The sequence below is a fragment of the Humulus lupulus genome, chromosome 6 (assembly GCF_963169125.1).
Source record: "Humulus lupulus chromosome 6, drHumLupu1.1, whole genome shotgun sequence".
Taxonomy (NCBI): Eukaryota; Viridiplantae; Streptophyta; class Magnoliopsida; order Rosales; family Cannabaceae; genus Humulus; species Humulus lupulus.
In genome coordinates, this window is record NC_084798.1 from 109,965,712 (window position 1) to 109,980,053 (window position 14,342).

The following is a 14,342-nucleotide window of genomic DNA, read 5'->3' on the forward strand; positions in this document are numbered from 1 at the left end:
TCATATACTAAGCATCTCAGCTCAAATACATAATGCACAGACGATAACCAGGGCTAGCGCTCACAGGCAGCTCCCTCTGTTATCCTATTATCTCCGGCACTCAATGGCCAATTCGCGCCCCGTGCGCTAAACTCATGAGCGGTACTCTTAGACCGCTTATACGTGTCTCTTGGCATAATACCAACGATGACACAATACAACTTTCGGGAGCACTTAGTCCCATTCACAACCATACATTTGGGTGCAGTTTCTTACCTTTCAATTCAATAGCTTTAATCCCTCGGCACCTTGAGCACGATCCCACTCGAGCCCTAGCGCTCACCTAAACACAATCATGGCCAAAGTCAACATCAACCCTTAAGTTCAAAACCTAGCCCCGGGGCCAAACCCGAGCCCCCGGGATGTCCTAGTTCCACCAAACAAGGTGGTGGAACCAAACCCCAAACCTTAGGTCAAAAACCCTTGCAAATTACCCTAAAATCCCCTTCAGAAGGCAGGGTAGCGCTACAGCGCTCTTGGGAGGGCGCTATAGCGCTACAGACAGAAACCAAAACCCTTCCAGCAAAATGGCCTAGCGCTACAGCGCCCAAAGGCTAGCGCTGTAGCGCTAGTCACAGACAGCCCAACACCAAATTTTCCCTTTGTGCGATTTTCTCGAGCCAACCTCAACCAAACCTCTTCCAACTCTTACCCAAACCTAAAAACAACCTCATGACCACACTCCACTCATCCCAAGCACCCTAAACATCTAAAACCCAAGCACATGCAATCACAAACCCAAAATTCACCATAGCCACCTCCAAACTCTAAAACCCAACATAAACCAGCTGAACATCAGAATTAGAACTTAGAATTCATACCTTTGATAGAATTTCGCCCACAAGCTATCCCTAGGCTCCCTTGGCTTGCTACTCCTCAGCCTTAAGCCTGAATTCCCCAAAGTTCCATTCAATTCAGCTCAAGTACCACAACTTAAAAACCAGAAACAGAAATGGATGAACTCCAGAATCTTACCTCAAGTGTTGGTGAAACCCTGCTAAACCTCTGTCAATCCCTTAGTCTTAGGTCAAGATCCTTGATGTTTAGTTATCCCAGCTCTCCTCTAAGCTTTACTCCAGAAATTCTCAAGAAACAGGTGAAGGAAAGTGTAAACCGACTTAGAGAAACTCTCTCTGTTTTCCCTCTTTCTTTTCCCTTCTTTTTCAGACTTCTTTCATATTCTACAAATTCCACTAACTTAAAACCCCAGTAATACCCATCCTTAAGAGTCAAATGACCTTTATGCCCTCCCAATTAACTCTAATCCTTTAGTCCACTTAAGGGTATTTTAGTCATTTTGCCTAATTCCCGCTACTTCCTCGAATGTCTCTATTATTTCCCGCTTAATTCCCGATACCTAATTAATCACCAATAGCATTCCTCAATATTACAATAATCTCCAACTCATCCACTAAATTCCCATTTATACCCCTGAGCTCACCCCGAGCCGGGTATAAATCCCCGCTATGAATTTCCACTACTTTGCTCACTAGGATCGTCTCGAGTCACTGATCGCGAATATATATCCACATAATAATGTGGTCTCAACAATTATCACATATATCAAAGCAGTTATGCCCATAATGGCCAAAATTACGATTATGCCCTTCTAACCTAATCTGGGCCTATATGCATACTAACACACATAGTCACGCATCTCAAATACTCGAGTAGTCATATAACATGCTTTAAATCATAATCATGCATCTAAATTATTAAAATCACAAGTAATCTTCATTATGCCCTCCAGGCATGCTAATCAAGGCCCTTAAGCCTTATTAGCGAGTTTGGGTCGTTACAATGTCTCTACTCTTTTGATCAGCGTAGCTTTTCTGTCTGCTCTGTGAGGCGAGCATCCTAGCTCGGATCTTCTCAATAGCTTCATTTGTTTTCGGGACCATGTCCGACCCCAAATACTTCCTCTCACCCATCTCATCCCAGTGAATGGGAGATCTACATCTCCCCCCATATAACATCTCATAGGGAGCCACTCCAATCGTTGATTGGTAACTATTGTTGTAAGAAAATTCAATCAACGGAAGATACTTACTCCAAGATCCCTCAAAGTCAATCACACATGCCCTAAGCATATCCTCCAACACCTGAATCGTCCTCTTAGACTGTCCATCAACTTGAGGATGAAAGGTTGTGCTAAACTTCAACTGAGTCCCCATGGCTTTCTGCAAACTACCCCGAAACTTGGAAGTGAAGATAGGATCCCGGTCTGACACTATAGATTTAGAAACCCCATGGAGATGTACAATCTCCCTCACATATAATTCTGCATACTGATCCATGGTATAAGTTGACTTCACTGGAAGAAAATGAGTTGACTTGGTGTATCTGTCCACTATCACCCACACAGAGTCATGAAGTCCCACTACCCTGGGTAAACCTCCCATAAAATCCATGGTAACATCCTCCCGTTTCCACTCAGGAATACCCAACCCTGTTGGTCACTGATGCTCAGCTTTCACTTGCTGACAAGTCAAACACCTGGCCACGTACTCTACTACATCGTTCTTCATCCCAGGCCACCAATGTAATGTCCGTAGATCCTGATACATCTTTTTGATACTCGGATGAAGCGAGTACCACGTAGTATGGGACTCATCTTGTATCTCTCGTCTGTTCCCTACATCAGCTGGAACACAAATCCATCCCTGATACCGTAACATACCAACCTTAGAAATAGAATAGTCCTTAGCTACCCTCGCTAAGACATTCTCCCTAATCTCCTATAACTATGCGTCTACCAGCTGACCTTCCTTAATTCGCTCTAGCAGGGTCGTCTGTAGAGTAATGTTGGCCAATCGGCCCACCACCAACTCTATCCTCGCTCTGACCATCTCATCTGCCAACTCTCTCAAAATTTGGGTGGAACTATATAATTGACCTGGGCCCCTCTGGCTCAATGCATCTGCCACTACATTGGCTTTCCCTGGGTGGTAAAGAATGTCACAATCATATTCCTTTACCAACTCCAACTAACGCCTCTGCCTCATGTTCATATCCTTCTGGGTGAAGAAATTGTAACGACCCAAATTTCCTAATAAGGTTTAGGACCTTGATTAAGAGGCCGGGAGGGCCATAATTGATTTACTGTGCTATTATATGATTATATGCATGATTATGTGGGTCATATTATTATATGATGATAAAGGCATGCATGGGGTTATATACTCTGTTGTGAGGGTATTTTGGTAATTTGGCTCATTGAGAGCGTAAATGCATACTTGTGTGTATATTGGTGGGTCAATGTTGAGACCACATTATTATGTGGGTATGTTTGCAGCTTGTGGCTCAAGGCGATCCTAACAAGCGGTTTAGCGGGAAAGTCACAGCGGGGAATTATACCCGGCTCGGTGTGAGCCTGGGGAAGTATCTGGGAATTTAGAGAATATATTGGAGACGATTTGATATTGAGAAATATAATCGGTGACCAATTAGATGATGGGAATTAAGTGGTAAATATTTAGGACACTTGAGGAGTTAGTGGAAATTGGGAGCAATGACTAAAATGCCCATAGGATATTTAAAAGCTTGGTTTAATTGGGAGGGAAATATGGTCATTTGACTATAAGGGATAAGTATATCTGTCTTTATGTTTTAGTGGAAGTTGTAGATTAATTCAGAAGCTTAAGGAAAAGAAAAGAAGAAGGAAAGAAAGAAAAACAAGACACTTAGTGTTATCTCTCTCTCTCATTCGGCTAGGTCATCTCTTCACCATTCTTTGTGGGTTTTGGAGCTGGAATTCCAGAGTAAGCTCAAGATGGAGCTTAGGGCTAAGGACCTTGGTGAAGCTTGAAGAACTAGTAGGGTTTAGCCAGTCAATTGAGGTAAGTTTTAAGGTTTCCTGATGTGTTTTTCTGGTTTTTAATGTGGTGGTTTCTAAGTTTGAGTTTTGATTGGAATAAAGGGAGATGAACCTGAGGAGTTGAAGGGCTTGAGGCTGGTTGGATGTTAGGGATAACTTAAGGTCGAAATCCTCCATAGAAGGTAACAAGTTCTGGCTTTGATGTTCTAGGAATCTGAGTTTCTGGTTGAATCTTTCAGTTCTTGGGTTCAATGTTTGTTTTTCTAGTTTGATAATGCATGCGGTTAGGTCTTGTGTTATTGAGTTGAATGGGGTGAGATATAGGTGGTGGTAGACTCAATTTGGTGTGTAATTGAGGGTTGGAAGGGTTCCAAGGGGTTTTGGTTCGAGAAAATTCGAAGAGGGAAAACAGGGTGCTGCTGGTCTATGACTAGCGTTGTAGCGCTAGCCTTTGGGCGCTACAACGCTAGGCTAGGGCTTTCTGGGCATTTTGGTTCTGCCTGTAGCGCTATAGCACCCTCCTTAGAGTGTTGTAGTGCTACCCTATCTCCAGGAAGGGGTTTTTGAGTTATTCTTTAGGGTTTTTTCCCGGAGGCTCGGGGTTTGATACCACCATCTCGTTTGGTGGAATTAGGGCTTCCCAGGGGCTCGGGATTGGTCCCGAGGTTAGGTTTTGGATTTGAAGTCTGGTTATGACTCTGATCTATGGCTGTGACTAGGTACGTGCTAAGGTTCAGACACGATCGTGCTTGGGGATCAATTGAACGAGCTAGCGAGATCTAAAGGTAAGAAAGTTGCACCTGATTATGTGGCTAGGTTGGGACTAAGTGTTCCCTATGTTTGTATGCATTGCTATGTGAATGTGATTAACCATTTGGATACGATGGGACTAAGATCTCCCTATATTTGTATATCATGTCATGAGATGGTATTATAATGCCATGGGACATGCGATAACCGGCCTAAGGGTGTCGGAATCAATATTTGCGCACTAGGCGCGACTCGGGCACTGGTAGCTGAGGCAGCTTATTTATCACTGAGCTCGGTTAAGCTGGCCGGAGTCAGTGAGTATTACACTGGAGGCAGCCCAAGTGAGCCAAAGATAGTGTGTTAAATAAAGGGTGCAGCTAAGGGCGCCGACCCTGAATATTATTTGATGGACGTGATAATTTTGTTGATTATGAACGTGATTGTTGTGTTATGGATATGATTGGTTGACCGTCTAGATGATAAACTATTTATCTGCTGAGTGTTATCACTGATTGGGTAAATGCTTTGAATTACTGAATTCCTGGTTGTGCATTGTGGAATGTTTGATTAATGATGTTGATCTTGCTATGATATCATGCTTTCTTGTTGGGCCTCGGCTCACGGGTGCTACGTGGTGCAGGTAAAGGTGAGGGTAGGCTGAATCAACCATGAGTTGGAGAGCTCTGGGGGCGAGGGGTACATTATCAGCTGCTCGGCCGCCACGGTCGAGGAATTGTACAGGGACGGAAACCTAAAATGTATATTTTGCCATTAGAGTGGCTTGAATTATTTGTAGCTCTTGGAATTTGCTGTAACTAAGTCGTCTAAACCCTGTTTTGAGTTTCCATGTATTAAATTGTCAATTTTAATGAAAATAGCATGTTTGTGACCAAAATCTTTTATTCCTAATCCGATGATGACATTGAATTCACATTTTGTTTAAATGACTTGATTAGCAAGTCTTGCACTATTTTAAACACACAGTGTAACGGTCTTGGTTATCCAGGGCGTTAAAGAAATACTTCAAATTTTTGTGATCAGTGTATATTTCGCACTTCTCCCCATATAGATAATGTCAACACACCTTCAGTGCGAATACCACTGCCGCCAGTTCTATATCATTGGTAGGATACCACTGCTCATACTCCTTCAACTGTCGTGATGCATAAGCTATAACCTTCTCATTTTGCATCAACACACAGCCCAAACCTAACCTTGGTGCATCACAATATACTATAAACTTCCCTTCCTCCGTAGGAAGACACAACACAGGGGCAGTAATAAGTCGTTGCTTCAATTCTTGGAAACTGTTATCACACTTTTTTGACTAGACGAACTTCTGATTCTCCTGTGTCAATTTTGTCATCAGTGCCGCAATCTTCGAAAACCCTTCGAAAAACCGCCTATAGTAGCCTGCTAGCGCGAGGAAACTCCAAACCTCTGAGGCATTCCTTGGCCTCGACCAATCTCTCACTGCCTCCACCTTGGATGGTTCCACCTTAATCCCCTCTGCACCAACTATATGTCCAAGAAAGGTCACTTTGGACAACCAAAACTCACACTTCTTAAACTTGGCATAAAACTGATGTTCCCTTAATCTCTGCAAGACCTGTCGAAGATGTTGCTCGTGTTCTGCCTCTGAACTGGAGTACACTAAGATTTCGTCGATGAGGACAATGAAGAATTGATCCAAGAAGTCCTTGAACACCCTGTTCATTAAGTCCATAAAGGCTGCTGGAGCATTGGTTAAACAAAATGACATGACCAAAAACTCATAGTGCACATACCTCATTCGAAAGGTCGTCTTTGGTATGTCCTCTTCCTTGATCCTCAGTTGATGATAACCAGATCGAAGATCAATCTTTGAGAACACCATCTTTCCCTGCAACTGATCGAACAAGTCATCGATCCTTGGTAGAGGGTACTTATTCTTGATGGTCAACTTTTTCAATTCTCTATAGTCTATACACATCCTCAAAGTCTCGTCCTTCTTCTTTACAAACAAAATCGGAGTGCCCCATGGAGAGTAGCTAGGCTTGATGAACCCCAAATCTAGAAGTTCCTGTAATTGTATCTTCAATTCCTTCAACTCTTCCTGTGCCATCTTGTATGGTGCTCTTGATACTGGTTCTGTCCTCGGTGCTAACTCGATAACAAATTGATCCTCTCTGTGTGGCGGCAGTCCTGGTAGTTCCTTAGGGAATACATCCAAGAATTAACAAACCAATCTAGTCTCTCCTGGCCCTGCTGGCAAAACTCTTGTAGTATCCACCACACTAGCCAGAAAACCTGTACATCCTCCCTGTAATTAATCTCTGGCTCTCGATGCTGATATCATGGGTACGCGGGGTCCACATACCGCACCCATGAAAACAAAGGGTCCTCGCCCTCCAGCTCAAAAGTCACCATATTCTTCTTGCAATCAATAGTAGCCCTATATCTGACCAGCCAATCCATCCCTAGAATCATGTCAAAGTCCTCCATGTCTAGCTCAATCAAATCCATTGACAGTTCTCTACTATCAACCATCACTGGCAATGCCCTAATCCATCTCCTAGAAACTATCAGTTCCCAAGTAGGCAATATGGTCCCAAACCCCACAGTACGGTACTCACTAGGTCTACACAATCTATCAATCACCTTACTAGAAACAAATGAATGTGTAGCACCAGAGTCTACCAATACAGTAAAAGGAGAGCGAGGACTAGAAAGCTGACCTTTCACCATCGAGGGACTAGCCTCGCCTTTTCTTGTGTCAAGGTGAACATTCGAGCTGGAGTCAAGCAGTCCATCTACCCTGCTTCCCTCTTCTTCATTGTTGGGCAATCCTTTTTTAGATGTCCCACGGTCCCGCACACAAAACAAGCCTTGGCCCGACACTCGCCCTGATGGCGTCTTCTGCACCTCATGAACTCTAGGTAGCTCCTCCATGTGTCACCGCCTCCCTGACGGCCACCCTGGGCACCCCGACCCCTCCTATCTTGACCAGCAGCGGTTGAAGTGTCAGGGGTCTTCCTCTTCAGATCACTGGGGCCTCCACCCCTACCATACCCAAAGTATGGAGGCATCGCTCTGCGACCCTCTCACCTCGCAGCACTCTCCCTCCAAATCTTGTTCTCTGCTTCCTTAGCGGTAAGAGCCTTCTCAATAGCTTGAGCATAGGTGGTCCCCCCAGGAACTGTTGTAATCCTTACATCTCGGGCTATCATAGCATTAAGCCCTCTGATAAATCTGTCTTGCCTAGCTGCATCAGTACGCATAGGATCTGGTGCAAACTTCGCAAGTTTGTCAAACTTGAGGGCATATTCTGTAACTGTTATGCTGCCTTGAACCATTCCCAAAAATTCATTAACCTATGCCGCCCTGTTAGCAACATTATAGTACTTCTGACTGAACAAGTCCTTGAATCCATCCCAACTCAGTGTAGTAACATCTCTGGTTGGGATAAAAATCACAGGGTCTACATAGTCTATCAATAATACTATTAGCAACAAAACAATGTGTAGCACCAGAATCAATCAACACATTATAAGGGGTTCCAGCACTAAGAAGCTGACCTGTAACAACTGAGGGAGAAGCCTCAGCTTCTGCTTGAGTCAATGCAAACACTCGAGCTGGGGCCGAGCTATCCACCTTTCTGGGTTCTTCTTTCCTTGCCTTAGGGAAATCCTTTTTAAGATGACCCACTGCTCCACAAGAGAAGCAGGCCCTTGCCCTACACTCTCCCAAGTGATGCCTCTTGCATCTAGGGCACTCTGGATAAGACTTCCAGGCTTCACTACCACCTAGACGACCCATAGAAATACCACGGGGCCGTCTATCAGGACCTGGAACTGGGAAGGTGTCAGGAACCTTCCTCTTCTGATCACTGGGGCCTCCACCCCTACCTGAACCCACAAATGGAGGACCTAGCCTCCTGAATTCCTTTATGGCTACACTATCCCGCCAGATTCTGTTCTCTGCACTCTCAGTTGTGAGTGCCTTCTCAACCACCTGTGCATAGGTAGTAACCCTAGCAACAGTGGTGATACGTACATCACGGGCTAACCTGGGCTGTATCCCCTGCAAAAATCTCTCTCCTGGTCCGATCAGTGGGCACCAGTTCCATGGAAAACTTTGCCAAACGATCAAATTTCAAGGCATACTCAGTGACTGATAAGTTCCCATGAAGTAGCCTAATGAACTCCTCGGCCTTCGCCGCCCTGATAGCATCATTATAATATTTTTCATTGAACAAAGTTTGAAACTCTTCCCAAGTCAGAGCATTAACATTCTTGGTCTTGGTAATCACTTCCCACCAAATCCGGGCATTCTCCCGAAACATATAAGTGGCACAGGCCACCCTCTCATTACCAGTTACCCTCATAAAATCAAGGATAGTGGTAATCATACCCATCCACTACTCCGCCTTGGCAGGATCTGCACTGCCCTCAAATACTGGAGGTTGTTGCTTCCTGAACCTTGCATAGAGAGGTTCCCATTTATTTCCAACCTTAGGCAGCTGCCCAGCTGCTGGCACTGACACAAGAGGTGCCTCTGATACATTGGCCACCGCAGGCACTTGTTGCTGTTTCAAGAGACGAAGCTCTTCCCCCTGTCTTAATATTGTAGCCTGCAGATCACTCACTATCTGCTGCCAGTTTACAGGAGCTGGCTATGGAATCTGTGACTGGTCATTTTCCTGACCCTGACTATTATTATTATTCTGGCCCTGATCACTCTGGCCAGCTGAAGTGTCTGTCTGCCCTGGATTCATTCTTATCTGATACCTTGCTGAAATATTGATCAATACAGCCAGTCAGGTAGTAATAACTAAACCTCTTGCCGCCTTATGGTCCAAGAACAAGCAGACAATTATCACATTCCACAGTCATACAAATATACAGGCAGATACATGTCTATAGCATTTAGCACTCAGCATGTATCACGTAATAATTCATAAACAACCATACTAATAAGTATGTTCCAGCAATCCCAGTACTAATAAGCACATAGTTGCTGAGGATATAATATTTCAGGGCACAGGTTTAACATGGTGTCTCATGCATACAGGTAAAGCATATATACCACATTTAAGCAGTTATACATATAACTACATAAATAGTTACCAAACCATGAGTCGAGCTTGACTTCAATGATGTGTGTACATGCCCAGCCAGACTGCAGAAACCCTAACCTTGGCATGCTCTGATACCAAGTTGTAACGCCTTGGTTACCCCAGAACAGTTACAGTGAATAGTGAACCAGAAATTTGACTCGCTACCCGAGTCCTTTGGTTAAAAACGTGCTCTAAGTGTTATTAATAGGTTAAGGTGGAAAAACAATAAAAAGGAAAGGATATATTTTATTAAATATATAACTGCTCATGAGCTTATGAGAACATTTACAAGTTATTTACAACTCAAAATGGTCACTACTATTTCAAATTTACAAATCCGCCGACCTAAGAGGCAAAATAGGGTAAACCCCCTAGTCCCTTTGAGAACACCTTGGCCATGGTGGTCAAGCGGCCGCATATGTACACATGACCACCTAAGCTCTCCACTCAAGGCAGGGTGAGCTTTTCTTTCCCTTTACGTGCACCACATAGCACCCATGAGCCAAGGCTCAGCAAGAAAACATAATATAGCATGATATAATATCAACAATGATCATAATAATCATTCAGGACGTTCAGTCCAAAACAGATAGGTGACATTCGCAAAAGTCACCAAATTGGGAATAGCTCCCTTCAGCCTTGTGACGATAGGGTCACCGGGGCTTAACAGGTAAGTGAACCTTTCATTAATTTAAATAGGATAGGTGCATGGTGACTGGTCACCAACATAACCTTCCTCATGACCATAGAGTCATAACCCTGGAACATCGTTCCCTAGCCATGAGATAAGCGGTCACCTGGGCCTTAGGCCCTGGCTCTGAGTAACTCGTCTTAGACTAGCCAAGCACTTATAAGTTTCATCGACCTTAGGGTCGGTCCAGCGTTAATGCCTTAGAGCCATTCAACGCTGATATCGATTAGATCTAATCTTCATTCGGCCCTGCGTTCAGGACGCTATTGCCGTTTCTGACTCTTAGGTCAGTGTCCCTGACTAGTCAGTGCCATATACAAGTAAACAATATTCCCTAGCATTTAATATGCAATCCATGTCCACATTTATCAACCAACATGCCTCAATAACAATCATGCATGTCACATACTCAGGGTGCAGTTTTCTTACCTCAGATTCGAGCTAGAATGAATAAAAGAACGACCCTTGAGAATGATCAACCTTTAGTCCTTTAGCGGTCACCTAGTCATAACCAAACATGGGACATCATCAATAAAAATGATCAACATAGGTTCCCAAAAAAATATCTAGCCTTCGGGACATCAATCTAAACTAATCCAAGTAGTAGGAACAATCCCGAGGCCTAAAACTATGTTCACGAGGTCAAAACACACAAAGGGGCTCAACCCTGCTCAAGAACCATAACCCTGGCACCTTGGACCGCAGGCCCCAGCCACCACTGAAGCAAGGGCCGTGGCGCCCAACAAGAGCACTTTCCCCAACCTGCTTCTTCGAGCTAGGGTCGCAGCTCTCCAAGAACAGGGTCGCGGCGCCCAACCCAAAACATGCCCAAACTCGTCCTCCAACATCCCAAAGCCTCAAAATCATGCCTAAACATTACCAAATCATAAAATCAAAGTTCCCAAGCTTCCCAATGGTCCAAAACCCTCAAAACCCAAGGTTCAATCAAACCAAAAACTCAACGGTTTACAAAGTCCAATTCAAAGCTTAGAAACTCTAAACACTCAAAACTTTAAACTTAGATTACCTTTGATTAGGTTATTTCTCGTCAAATCCTTCGGTCAAGAAGCTTCTAATCTTTCCTAGGATCGCTATGCCTCAATCCTCGCTTGATTCCGACTCCTAGAGCTCAAGATATCTTCGAAAACGCTTTGAACGGTAAAAATGGACTACGGGAAGAGAATGAGAGGTTTTTCTAACATACGTTCTATCTGATAAGCTACTTCAAGCTTAAGTAACCTCAAATCAAACCTAGTGCTCGGGGTCCCAAAAGCACTCCCGGGGGACATTATAGTCAAAACTTCCAGAATTTCACCCTGATCTCAATAACTCCCAATTTATCCTCAAATAACATTCCTATTACCAATAATTGACCCCGTTATGACAAAACTGCTAATCCATTATATAGGACTGTCTCATGCTGAATAGCTCGAATATACCTCCATAATAATGGGATCTCATTCACAATTCAAAATATGCACCCAAATATATAATTATACCCTTAACGGGCCAAATTATCAAAATATCATAATATTCAAATGTGGACCCACATGCATGCATATAACATCATATTATAATATAATTCATACAAACATGCATATTATCATTTAATGGCATAATAAAACAGTTATGGCCCTCCCGACCTACTAATCCAGCCATTAAACTACATTAGGGATTCGAGGCATTATAGTTGTGGCCCTAAGCCCTCTATGTCGCGGCCCGCCTCCTTCCAGAGGCCCAGCCTCACCAAACAATAGATACAGGCCATGGCCCAGCACTGCCCATGCCATGACCCGCCCTTCTTCTTCAACTCCCGTCTTCTCTAGAGGGCCACTGCACACCAAGAACTGAGTCGCGGCACACCAAGAACTGAGCCACGGCCCGCCTCCTTTGAACCCAGAAAAACCACCATTTCTAGCAGCCAAACCTCACTTTATCCAACCCAAAACTATCCCAAAACATAAATTGGTTATTACAAACACTTTAACACATCCCCAGCTACAAAACCCAACAAAAACATAACTTAGAAACTCATCAAAATCCTACTTCAACCCTTGAAACCCAAAAGCATATCAACCTCTTAGAACAGATAGAAATTCCCAGAATTCAAAGGCTAAACTATAATTAAAAGCTTACCCTCACTGAAGAACAAGTCCACCAAGTAGCTGCTGAGCTAATTCCCAAATCCTTAGCCTTAAATCAATCTTCAATATCAAGAACCCAAAAACACTTAGAACCCAGCCCAAAATTAAAGAATTTAATGAACAAGAATGTAATTCAAGACTTACCTCAATTCCTGATTGAATCCTTTAGCTAACGCTTGAGCTAATCTCCTAAGTTCCAACTCAAATCCCTGAGTTTCCAGCCAAATCTCCCTTTGGTTTTAGTGATTTCCTTGAGAGAGAGAGAGAGAGAGATATAGAAGAGAGAAGGGTCAGTTTAGGTGTTTCCACTGTGTTCCTTAGTTTTGTTTGATCTATCCTTAGTAAATTAAATTAATCCCAAAGCTCAGGGTACCAAAAACGTCCTCGAGGGAAAAATGGTAAATTTTCCCCAGTATTCCCTCCTAAGCTTCCTAACCTCAAATATATCTCCAATTATTTATTTCCATAACCCGATAATCCAAATAACTGTCTAATACCTAAAATTACAAATATGCCCCTTTAAGCTAAACAGGGCCTACATGCATAGTAATACTACTTACATTTCATACATCCATATAATCATATAAGCATGCTTATCACGGAATCATGCATTAAAATCATTTAAATCACACATAAATTAATTATGCCCTCCTGGCACACTAATCAAGCCCCTTAAGCCTTGTTAGGGAATTTTGGGTCGTTACAATTGTTAAAGTGGGCCATCGATCTTAGTCAGTTTGAGATTATCTATAAACCACGATCATCCATCAAAGGACAAGCCTTGTATGATTTTGTGGCTGAATGCACAGGTTTTCAGGTGATCCTGTAAAAGAACCTCCACTAGAATTATGGAAGTTGTTCGTGGATAGGTCATCAAATGAGCACAATTCAGGAGCTAGAATAATTCTAATCACTCCTGAAGGATATCGCTTCCACACGGCTCTAAGGTTTTGATTTAGTGCTTCTAACAATGAAGCTGGATACAAGGCATTACTAGCTGGAATTCAAATCACCAAGGAGCTAAAAGCAAAAACCATTCTGTGCTACAGTGATTCACAGCTCGTGGTGAACTAGGTATTGGGAGAGTATCAAGCTCGCGGAATCAAGATGGCTGCATACTTAGCCAGAGTAAAGGGGGAATTATTAGAATTTGAGTTTTAATCCATTGAGCAAGCACCCCGCAATAAAAATACCAACGCAAATGCATTATCTCGGCTTGCCACAACCAAGGAAGCGGACAGGTTGAACATTCTTCCAGATGAATTTCTTGAAAAGCCAAGCATAGGAAAAAAAAACAAATCTGAAAATATCCAGCCAATTCGAACAGGATTAACCTGGATGACCCCAATCATCAGTTATCTAACCTCCGAAAGATTACCCAAGGATCGTAAGGATGCATGCAAGTTGATATACCAGGTCTTGAGGTATATCTTTGCCGAGGGAATTTTGTATAGGCGAGGACATTCCATGCCATTACTTAGGTTTATTTGCAATTTTAAAGGAGGTCCATAAAGGGTTTTGTGGGCAAGGATATTTTTGACCTACCATGAATAAAGACTCAGCCTCATCTATTCCAAAGTGTGATAAATGAAAGCGTTTCTCAACGATAGCTTGAGCGACACCTGTTGAGCTAAATATCGTGCTAACATTATTATGCCGATATATTTTAGATATTCGGTAGGAGTCAATCCTTTTGAGAAAATTAGTGAAAAGGTCACAACGTGGATTAATACGCAGCTCGGGGTGAACCTAGGGGTATTTTGGTAAATTGGTGAATTACCTGGAATCCTCGGGGTATGAGTT